This window comes from Solanum lycopersicum, chromosome 10 (assembly GCF_036512215.1).
Source record: "Solanum lycopersicum chromosome 10, SLM_r2.1".
Lineage (NCBI taxonomy): Eukaryota > Viridiplantae > Streptophyta > Magnoliopsida > Solanales > Solanaceae > Solanum > Solanum lycopersicum.
Window position 1 is genome coordinate 35,013,148 of NC_090809.1, and position 12,614 is coordinate 35,025,761.

Below are 12,614 nucleotides of genomic sequence, written 5' to 3' on the forward strand. Positions count from 1 at the left end.
CAAGTTATCTATTTGAACTTCCATTAGAGTTGTCCTAAAAGTTACTACATCGTATAAGGGAGGGTATGGGATTATATTTATGATAATGTTGATAAGCTATGACAAGTATTGGTATATGACGCACATTATATATTAGAATAAGTTGTAAATATGAAATGAATTGCTTAAAGTGATACATAACTTTGGATAGGGTTATGGTGTTTTATTCTTGGGTTACTTCTATGTTTATATGATTATGATGTTCGTTATATATTTACATTGAATTGTTGGTCATTGTGCATAGTTATGACTAAATTGTGCCTTTTCTCATGAATTAACGATTTTTATGCATATGAACCATACATAATATGTGGTTTGTACTAACTCATATTTCTTCCTTTTTTCCCAAATATTTTAGGTTTGGGCTATTGAGGAGATTCGTGGTTGTCACACCCCGTATTCTATAATCTGAATGCAACAGGCATCGTTAACCTCTCACATGTCGCATACAAGCCTCTTCTTAGCTTTCATCACAATCATACGGTTAAATTTGCAAAAAAAATTAAATTAATACTTATGTAAGTGTACGTAGACTTAATATTCTACTGCATAAGAGTGATATTATAATGAGCTCAAATAAGCAACAATCTCTCAAAAGATTAAACAATTAAAATAAATGATCTTCTTAATAATAATAATAATTTGCCAATAGGCCTTATTACAAATTGTTGAACAAATGTTTGAAATGACACAATAGGGACAGAAGCCACTAGCCATATCTAATGTACTAATCTAGAATAATAAAAAGTAGCATCCTCGAACTTAACAAGACCTAAAATAGTCTGGAGATCGCTAATCCAAACGTCTTCGTCAAGTCTTCAATCTTCTTTAGAACTTGCACCCATAAAAATAGTAATAATATATGGGGTTAGTACACACTTGTACTAAGAATAGGTGCATGCACATAAACACGTAAGGACTATCAATAATCAAGAAAAACTCTTTCTAAAGCAACATGTCGTTTTTAGAAAGTTAAGTCACTTTACTTTCTTAATTCGTTATTTGTGATTTATGCTATGAATATGACATGTTCCCACGCAATCAAGGCACAAAACTCATTTTCTATAAGAACATAAGACCTCGGAATCATTAGCATAATTTTAGAACAACTTAAATTAAACTTTATAATTTTTCTCCCTTAGGACGAGAGCTCCTATTCCCAACCTTAGTTTATTTTTCAGTCTTTTCTTCTTTCTATTGTGTAGTTCAATGATCTCTTTTGATCCTATATTTTACTTATAAGTACAATGATTCATTATAGTCCCATAATTACAATGAATCGAGTAAATAATTCACAAGACTAAGCAAACGATTTGGCTACCTTACTTATAAGTTAAATATTTCATTCTTAAATCGGGTATGAATGTATTTATAAGACAATCATTATTTGCTATGACTATTAAATAGTTGTCTACCTTATATGTAATCTTTGAGGAATATATTTATACTCAAATATAGGCATAAACCACGAACTTGTTAAAACTTCATTCTTGTCAACATTAATGATTGACATTCTTAATCTCTTTCTTTACTTAGTTCATTATGAAATTACATTTCTACTTCTTTGCCATGTTGTTCACTTTGAACATGCTACTGTCATTCTTTCGTACTCTCTTCAAGAATCTTTAGCATAAAAATAAGTTGATCATTCAAGCTAACATGAAATGAAGTGTCTCCACAAACCCAAAAGGGGTGGCTCACTGGTTAAGGCGAACCAAGTTTAGTGTCAACTTCACACCGAAAAGGTGGGTTCATCTGCTAAAGCATAACAAAGTCAGTGTCTTCCCCACACAGTAAAGAGGGATTCACGACAGAAGTGAACCTAATACTTTCCTGAGATTTAGCCGAAATAGATCATGTGGGATAAATATGAAATGCGATGTCTCCCAAACACCGAAGAGAGGTGGAATCACCGGCCAAAGTGAAACCGAACTTATAGCATTGTTGGGCGGAGGCTTCCACCTGATAGTATCACTATGCTGGAAAAAATAGTTCGAAGACTAGGAGACACACGGGGACCCTAGTCAACTTTGGTGGTGATCTCGTCTCATGAGGCTTACATGTGCTGGCACAAGCTCATTGCTAGTCTATCTTTGCTAAGATCAGATCTATTTTACTTTATTATCTCTTAAAGTTTGAATTAAACATTATGAAAGCTTGCGTCTAGTTATGAGGTTTACTTAACTATATGGATGACTGGTCATCCCTTTATTTTCTTTGATGAATATGAACTTAAGTCTTACATTATCATCATGGTGCAACTGAGACTTGTCTTACGGACTCTACAACCCTATTATGTGAATATTTTTTACAGAATCGATTAAGTGTAATTTAGACTCGTCTCACTTCTTTCAACACTCTATATTAGGTAAATTTCATAACGTAATCATTTGGTTATTTCATTACTCACCTTAACTTGTTTGACGTTAACTGGTAGTTTTGTACAATTGTTTATTAATGCTATAACTACTAATGCAATGCTATTACGTTCAGAAGTTCGTGCGGGTAGAGTATGTTGGGAATTGTCCCTTTGATAGGCATTCCCAATGTTATGAGTTCATTGATGTAGAGATTCGTATGACTTATACATGATTTCAAAATAATATGCTTGGACATAGTTTTGCTAGCCAATTTGTTGGCATAAATCATAATTTCACTAGATACTTGTCATAACATTATCACTAGCGATGCAAATTATTTCATACATACATTATCATAATCTATCATGCTAAATAATCCAACTTTTAACCTTTTTATCAGCATATGAAAAAATTCAATGAACAATTTATAACAATTTTATTTTCTCGAACACAAGTAGGCGTTATAACATTTAATATTCAAGTAAATAACACCCTAAGTATGCGGTTCAACTGTGTAGGTTTCATTCGAGATTAAAATAAAAAAAACATACTCATAAGAATAATATAACACCACATACAAACAACATGCTCAAAATTTACTTCATACAAATTGAAAGAATAGGAAATTGGGAAAACTAGGGAATTGAACATGCGATTCATTGGGAACAACCCTAGTTTCGATATTCTTGATTAAAAGATGTTTGAAAAACGTCTTAACGAAATAATTCCAGGAGATAAAACACATACCTTACTATAGAATTGAATCCATGAAGATCACGTTGCACTTTTTCACGAAAACTGTGAAGAACTTCTTGAAATCGCCTAAGGAGAACTTTTATTTGTCTTGCGTTTATGTACTGCTTTCAAGTCGTGCGTTTATTAGTGAATGATCATGATTCTATGTCTAGGAACTGAATATTTAGTAATTTAACTTAGAGTAATTAACTTAATTAATGAATAAATCCACTAATTTACTAAAACGCCCCTACTAAATTGACTAGAATTAGAAGAACACTTGACTTATCCGAAACCTGGAAATATCATAGTGGTTTAGGTTTTCACAAGATAAATTAATTAATTAAGTTGATAATTTATTTAATTATGTAATCTAGGGTAATTAATAAAGTACCCCTAATTTCTGAGGACCATAAAAAACCCTTCGGACCATCCTAGGTTACGTACTATGATGTTTCTTAGTTAGTTACTTATCTAGTGTAAGGATTTTTGTTTGACCATTTAAATTAATTAATTAAGTCTTTAATTTAATTAATTAAGTTACATAGGGGTAATTACTAAAGTACCCTTAAGTCACTAGCACCATAACTAAACCTTTTGGACCATCCTAGTTTAGGTACTAAGATGCTTCTTTTGTTAATTACTAGGTTAGTGTCACCCGCTTAGGTCTTAGGTTGTCGGGTACACTAATTAGTTAATTTAGGTTATCCAAGCTTAATTAGATAGTTAGGTAACTTATTTATATCGTAGAGTTTGTTAGGAAGTTCAGCCCCACATGTGCGCCTACCCTTTACAGCCCTAACAACCCTAACCAAATTCTTGGACATGTGCTTGCACATGGATTGCACATGTGTTGCGGCTCATTTCTGTTTTCCCAAGGATTCTAACTATATCCTTTGGCACTGCTTACTCTACTTGATAAATTTAAATGATCATGTGCTATGGTACCTAGGCTTGACAACTAGGATGCCTAGTACATAATGTGTTAAGTTGAGAATCAATTATTTTATCTTAGGGTCTTCATTGTAGGTACGTTATTTAAACATGCTTGGATTATATTTTAAATACTTGTGTAAACATAAAAATTGGCTAACACCCTTAAGACAATATGCTATAATATGCCCAATATTTCTCAATATTGCGCATTGGGATTCCTATATACTCCAATACGCATTCATAGAAACTTACTAGGCTCTTCACTAGACATGTACAATTTCTAAAATGTTACAGTGGTTATTGAAGAAGAAGACTTGTCTCATTCCTAAGTCAATTTGTGAGTCCCAATTGGTTTTGAGGATAAATACACTTATCAAGCCTTATTAATTTGTCTATGTTTTTACAAAATTATTCTATTCTCATGTTTAGACTTCCATTGTAGCCTATACGCATATTGTAATAGACTAAGGGTTATGCCCAAACTATTATGATTCACTTTGTAGATGGTTCAATGTGAGACAAATATTAGACTAAATTCCTATGCGTTCTTATGATCTGTTGGGAGAAATTTATGTATGCTTCCTATGTAGAGGTCTATGTAAACCTCCATGCTATATAAGCAAAAATTTGTAATTTTTCTGCAATTCTTATTTATGATTTGTTATGACGAATGCTAAGAGGCTTGTCTTAGTCCTCATAGAGGACGACGGCGGCGGTTACGCCTAGGGGGTACTTTGGGTCGCACCACAACAAGTAAAAAATTATGTATCAGAGCAAGGTATAAGATTCCTAGGATATCTGAAAACCACAATAAGTAAAGTCTCATTCATGGGTGTGAATTGCACCATACGTCTAGAGGGAGGCTAAATTCACTCTCCTTTTTATTTCTATCATGCGTGGATATGATCCAATTGTCTTTTCTAATCCTTTATTCTGTGTTTCATATCGTGTGTCCTCATAGATGTTATGCACGAAATGTTAAAGCACCTAACTATAATGCCATTTATTTACTCTATAAACATTAGGTTACGAATACACAAAATAGGAATGTGATCCAACTCTTAAATTAGAGTCTAGCCAACCGGAGAAATTAGCAGTTCCAAGTACATATAAACACAAAAAGTGGTTTTGCTACAACAAGGTTTTGACATTTTGTTCGCAAGAACTGTGTGAGTTTCTAGTTTTGTAGGTAGGTGAGGACCCACATAACATTAGTTATAAAATTTAGAACATTTTTTGGGAGATGCTATTGACTGGTAATTATATGGTGGATTTTGTATCCTACATGCTAAAGAATGTGTCTCACATATGATTCACAAAGTGGAAGGACAACATTGGTGCGGTTGCAACTAGTGTGACATGGGATTGTTTTACTAGAGTTTTTCTTGATACGATCTTCCAAATGGAGTTTACAGTAACTAAAACATAGGAGTTTATGATCATGAAATAGATTCCAATTTTAGTCTAATAATAGTGACATAAGTTCACCGAGCTTTCCACGTATGCTCTACACATCGTTCTCATCCAAGGGCTCAAATTAGTATCTTTTTGTTTTGGGTATCCGATATGGTAAAGACTAAGTGAAGTAATGCTATATTGTTAAGGGATATGAATAACCTAGTAATATGAATCATGCTCAGAAATTATGGGATATACGTTTAAGGAACTGAATAAGGACTATAAGAAGGTTAGAAGAGGGAATTTAAAATAATCTAAGAAGAATTCGAGTTACGGGAATTGCTCATGGTATTAGCAGAGGTCTATAGCACATGACCTTTATCATATAGTTCTACATCTATCACGACCGGAGTCTAGACCCCAGACGATACCGGCGTCGTTGACCTCACTGAGGTCGCAGACAAGCCTACATACGTCATCCTTACTTCATCTAGGTTAATTTTAGCGGAAAATTTTAACTTTTTGTTACTTAACATTAATATAAGACATTCTATTTAAATCATAAACGTTCACAATCAACCATCTAATATTAATATCATCAAATGGGTGAAATAGTTGCACACTGCATTAAGTGTATACTTGCCAAAATTGCACCAATACAAAGTCAGATATAAGATGAGAAAGAAACGCTAGTGGAACATACTCCACTAAATCAAACCTATATCTAAGCTATAGTATAATGGGCAAGCGTCCAACAAAGCATGAGAGCCTACCAACATTTCCAGCAAGCTTGAAATTTTGTCTCTTTCAATTCATCTTTCTCTCATGTTTAATGTTGATTCTTGGAGTAATTAGGATGACATTTTTCCAGAAACATTACCCTTATATGAACATCACACTTTTAATATTTACATATACAAAAACACAACGTTTATAACATACAAATTTTAGGCAGCAACATAGTTATTTTACAGCACACCCAGCTCAAACAATTAATGTAAATCATTTTTCCAGAGTTCATCTATCATTCCTTACATTATTTCGAAATACACATTCAATATATAATCACAACAAGACATAAATAATCTACCAGAAGACATACCAACACATGCTTTGAAACTCTAAAAGGATCTAATGACAAGGGCATGAAACGGGGACAACCTTAGTTTTTAAATTACGATTAAGCTGAACCTTAAGGGTATCGTGGGAAAGGGCCAAGACATAAGAAAACTCATACCTTGATGTCGTTCAAAACTTGTTTCAATGCTTCCAATTTCCCATGAAACCAAGCCTCACCACCGAAACTTCAAGTTCAATCCCGTCAAGAACTTTGTTTTGCTTTATGTTTTTAGACTAACTTTTCCTTTGAGTTTTTAGCATTCATGTTATTGATGGAGTTTGTTATTTTTGATCTGTTCTTTTGTGTTACAGAATGCATAAGCGTCAAAGTGAGAGAGGATTAGATAAAAACGTGAGAATGAGTGGATTAGGAATATGAGAGTTAGGTGTGGACTTAGTCAAACTAGGACTCTTCATTATTTATTAATATTTTTATTATTAATACTATTATTATTATTATTATTATTATTATTATTATTATTATAATAATAATAATAATTATTATTATTATTATTATTATTATTATTATTATTATTGAAAATATGATTTTTCCTTGAATTAAATCAACAATTAAATATTAATTTATTAAATTAACTCAACAATTAAAATAAATCAAATTAAATCGTTGCTCCCACCTAGCCTCGAACCCGGGTGGAGCTAGATTTTGCTTAAAGGGCGAATATCGTCCCTTTCTACCCAAATTTCCCCTTAACCATATTAGTTAATTAATTAATTAATTAATTAGGGTAATTTCAATACTACACTTTGCCTGTAAAAGACCATTTTACCCCTAGACCCTCCAAACATAAAATTACCCCTTTTTTAAGTTCGGTTAAGACTCATACGGGTAAATATTCATATTTGGGTGCCATACATGAATGGACCCAGCCTTTTTACTAACAACTGACTCACCAAGTTAGTTCGATTGGCTGTTGCAGAGGTTCAAAGGTCTTGTTCTACGCGCATCAATTCGTATGAACTCAGTCTAATCTAGGCATTCTAGATACATTAGACATTACTTAGCATAGTAACTTTTAGGGTTATAACATCCACTAGGTTCCTAAGCATCAAAAAGGTAAGGAAGAAAGATCTATGTCTCAAGGGAGTAATTAAAGTAGCAGGACTTTCCTAACCTGTCCAAAATATTATATGAACCATTCTGGGGAGTGTCTTGCAGGAACGGAATGATGGTTTTGGTGAGGTAAGTGTGTAATTAGTTGAGGGATTTCCCTACTACTAGGTAGGGGCTAGGAGAATAGTAGGACTCATTCTACATGTCTAGCAGAACAAATTGATCGCAAAATGTAGTTGGGTATGTCATCTTATATAGGTCGTGGTCAGTGCCAAAAAAGGTTGTATGCTCTCACGGCTCGCCAAGAATAGGAAGATTATTATGATATGGTCATTTGTATGATACGAATCTTTCATTTAGCTGTTTATGATTTTTAGATCTTGGGGCTACTCTTTATTTTGTATCTCCCTATATAGCAATAATCTATATTGTTAGTCTAAAACATCTATCAAAACCTTTCTCAGTATCTACTCTAGTTGCTGATTAAGTTATAGCTAGACGGCTAAATAGAAATTGTCCCATCACACTCTCATAGATGGTAACCTTAGCAGATCTTGTCGAGTTATAAATGGTAGATTCTAATATCATTCTAGGCATGGATTTTTTAGTTTATTGTTAATACCGTGTCATCTATACAACTAGGATCATTTGCATTCACATTCCAAACGAACAAATCTTGTAATGGAAGGGTAGTAACTTAGTGCTTATAGGAACTTCATATGTTATCTTAAGTCAATAAAGATAATTTCCAATGGTATGCTTATCATCTGGTTGGGGTTAAGTATTAAAGCACTGAAACCCCAATTCTTGATTTAGTCCCAATATGCATGAGTTTCAAGAACTGTTCCCAAAACATCTTCCTAGAGTTCCTCTTGAAAGGGGAATAAATTTTGGGATAGATCTTCTTCCGGATACCTAAAATATTTCATTTCTTCCTTATTAAATGACTCCAACGGAGACTAAGAAATTGAAGTCCTAATTTATAGACATTCTATATAATTTCAAAAATCTAGTATCTCTCAATGGGATGGTCTAGGGTTTTTCATGAAAAAGAAAGATAGTTCCCTTTGAATGTTTATTACTTATCATAAATGGAAAAAAGTCAAAATCAAGAATATGTATCCCATCCCTAGGATTTATGATTTGTTAGACCAACATTAGTGTTCTAGGTAATATTCTAAGATAAATCTATGATCAATCTATCATCAACACACAATTAGAGATAGTGACATTCAAAAGACAACATTAAGAAATATGTATAGTAGTTACGAATTTGTCGGTATGTTTTTTCGATTAACAAATGATCCTACAACTTTCATGGACTTAATGAACATGGTTTCAAAACAATATTCGAACTTGTTCATTATTTTATTTATTTTTTATATCCACAATTATTCTTGGAATTAGAGGAGTGTGCAGCTCATCTAAGAGTTATTCACAAAAATCTCAAGGATCGCGTTCATACAATGTGAATTTTTATCATACTTCGTCTCTTTCCATGGTCATGTGGTATTTATCAAAGGAATCCGACTAGATTCTCCAAAAATATAGAAATTCAATCAATGACCCACACCATCCTTACAAATACATATAAAGAGTTTATTGGGTTTGGCTTGTTATTACGAGAGATTTGTTGAAAGATTTACCTCTATAGCTTCTCCCTTTTATGATGTGATAGAAGAATGTTTCAATGGTACGATGAGCGCACGAAGAGCTTACCCAAAATAAAAACCATTCGGACAAACATATGATATATTGTGACTCATCCAAGGTCTGCTAGGTTTTGTGTTTATGGAGTGAGCTAAGGTCATAGCTTATGCTTTGAGACAGATTCAGGTAAAAAAGAATAGCTACCTGACCGATGAGCTTTAGCATGAAGCAATAGTATTTGCCTAAAAGATTCGGTGACATTACTTGTATGGTTTTCGCGTAGATGTGTTCACAGTTCCTAATAGCCTTCAATATGTGTCAACCCTGAAAAAGTTGAATCTTCTTCATCGTAAATGGACAGAATTCCTAAAGGACTATGCTGTGAACTTGGTTTTCAATCGTGGTAAGCCCAATGTAGTGGTTGATACTCACATCAGACTCTTTATTGGTAGTATATCACATCATTAGAAAGAAAGAAATGAATTAGTAAAATATTTTCATTGACATACTTGCTTAGAAGTTGGGCTTATAGACACGTCAGATGGCATTGTAATAGATTAAAATAGATTTGAATCTTTATTGGTAGTAGAGGTTAAGGGAAAATGGGATACTGATCCTATATTTATTCTGTAACGACCTACAAGTTCACCCTTGAAGTTAGAGCATTCTCGAATCGTGACACGGCTTAATTGACCTCTCGAAGGTCTTGTACAAGCCCTTAGTCATCATTCATTGGATACATATATGAAAAGTACTATGGAATTAAAACTCTTCAAGCGAATAATATCTCAAAACATCTTCCATATAAAATGATAGAAATACTAAATCATCAATATTGTCAATGTTAGACTCAAGAATACTTGGAACACGGACAATAAAATGCGATATATAAACTTAGTTTATTACAATAATTTTAATGGCAGAAATCTTAAGATAGTAATTTCCTCGAATCATGTGAGGACATACCCCATCTTTGGTTGAAAGTGTCCTACTTTCAAAGCTTTTCTTCAAGACGCCTCTCACCTTCCACCTACAACTTTAGATGAAGACAAAATGTATAGAATTAGTGCATTTCATTTACTAAGTATGAAATAATGAATAAAATCATGACAAATGAACATTAACATGAAACATTCTCTTTTGAGTAAAAGATTATATTATAAGTATAAGAAACCACATTAACACCAGTGAACATATAAAAGTCATAACAAAGTAATATCAAACAATAATATATAATATGACATTCTCCTATTAAAGGTTATCCTAAGTCTTATTAAAGTAATTCAAGAAGAGACCGCCCACATACCCTCTTCAAGCTTACCTAAACAATCCTTAAGACTACCTAAGTTTAGATAATGCCCATTTCACCAAACAACTTTCCTATCTAGGGTTACTCTTAAGGCTCCCCTAAGTAAGACATGAAGAGACCATTCATATACCCCATCAACAACTTGACTAGGCAATCCTTAAAGCTACTCTAAATAAGTACTTATTCATTTACATGCTTTTAACACAAGCCATTGCCTTCATTAGTCCATTTAAGAGACATTCAACAATCAAGGACATTCACATAATGCTCTTGTAGAAGACCTAGAAACTCACATACTAATATCCTCAGAGCCAAATTGTGCAATATATAGATAGCGTCTCATTCCACTATCTGAAGTTCATAGTATTTGTCCAACACTAGCATGTACCCGATATGATGAGAATAGTCTGTAACGGACATAGACCATACTAGATAGGAAAGGAATCCGGAATCATAACATATTCCGATAAGGGTGTTCTACTTGCCATTGGTAGAACTAGGACACATCCCATGTAGGCATATGGTTAAGGAATATCAAGGGTTTCACTGTTCTCTAATGTTATCTTAGTTAGAGTAACTTCCCAAATGAACTTAGTCGGTACTAGCCTTTTTTCTCATAGTGTATTTAAATAATAGAGCCATATTAAGGGGTACCATATCCTATTCCTAACCCATTCACAACACACCTTACAAAAGTGGGTCAACTAAGGCTACATACAATGGCTAAGATGATAGCTCAATAACTTTAGTAAGGATGATTTCATGTCTTCCAACCAATTAACGCTACGTCCCTTATTCACACAAGAAGGGTACCATTATGACTTTTAACTTCAAGGATATCATAACCTTCTATTTAGGCTGAAGGTTTCACATAAATGAACTTCTAAACAATGTTATAGGTCACATGTCAATCACACATACAACACTAAGGATCTTTATCATACTAAGTCAAGAATCCATATTCGCATTCTACATGTACCAACTAAGGGACACAAGTCTACCAAAACAAGACACACACATACTTTTCCTTGTCCATATAGCCTATCATTTAAGAAGCACATAAGGACAACCAGTGTAAACCATAGGTCACCATATTGACTACTATAAATTCACAAATATAAATCACCACAAATATCCTATAATCAATCATGCAGCATCATACTTCAACATAAAGTAATATACAAAAAGACCTCAGTATAGCCTACTACAGACACATATGATCAACTAGAAGAACTTATGCTTTGACTTCACGTATACACACATAAGTCATCAAGACCTTCACAATACTCTTATATTCAAGTTATTACATATAAACTCATAATTCATAATGTAATGTCAACGAGGCCACATTGTTTCACAATTCATAAAGTAATGCCGATGAGGCCACATTATTCACACCGCCACAATAAGTTGAACATAGCCAAAATCATCATCATCTAAGACCTACACTACACAATATAGAGAAGGTTAGACTAACGTACCACCAATCACTTCACAACATCTCCAATCCATGACCGATTCAACCAATTCAATCCATATAGACTTTTACCAATAGACATGGACACCAATTCAATCAAAAAAAATGGTGAAGAAATCAGAGAAGCAAAAATCAATCAAGCGCCCCAAAAGGGCAAAGGTTGAAGGGCATCACTACCAATAACCTCGACGTCTTGTGACTCCAGAGGAATTCTTTCCAAGCTCGTTCGACACAAAGTCTACACAAGGCAATGTCGAGGCATCATGTTTCAATGTGGATAAAGAGCAAACAATGAATGTGCCTCCTATTGTAAAAGAAGGAACAACGAGTGAATCCTCACCAAAAGCGTCTCTTGGGGAAGAAGAAAAAAACAAGGGAAATCTCAGAAATGATGTCTCTTTCATCTTCTGAAAAATCTATTGAACTTTCTTCCCAAGATGCACATGTCTGTGATACTAAATCACATTTACAGATAACGATCTTCTATTTGGTGAAGCACTACACAATCGTCCTTTGTAT

General features: G+C 33.6%; 1 long non-coding RNA gene across 1 annotated transcript; it reads right to left on the bottom strand.

Annotated features, from left to right (window-relative positions):
• Window positions 1–666: 666 nt before the first annotated feature.
• Window positions 667–6,905, bottom strand: LOC112940189 (uncharacterized). Its single transcript, XR_003244139.1, has 3 exons — window positions 6,706–6,905; window positions 3,147–3,256; window positions 667–873 (listed from the first exon to the last, which is right to left on the bottom strand). It is a non-coding gene; the product is annotated as an uncharacterized lncRNA (long non-coding RNA).
• Between the last annotated feature and the right edge of the window lie 5,709 nt (window positions 6,906–12,614).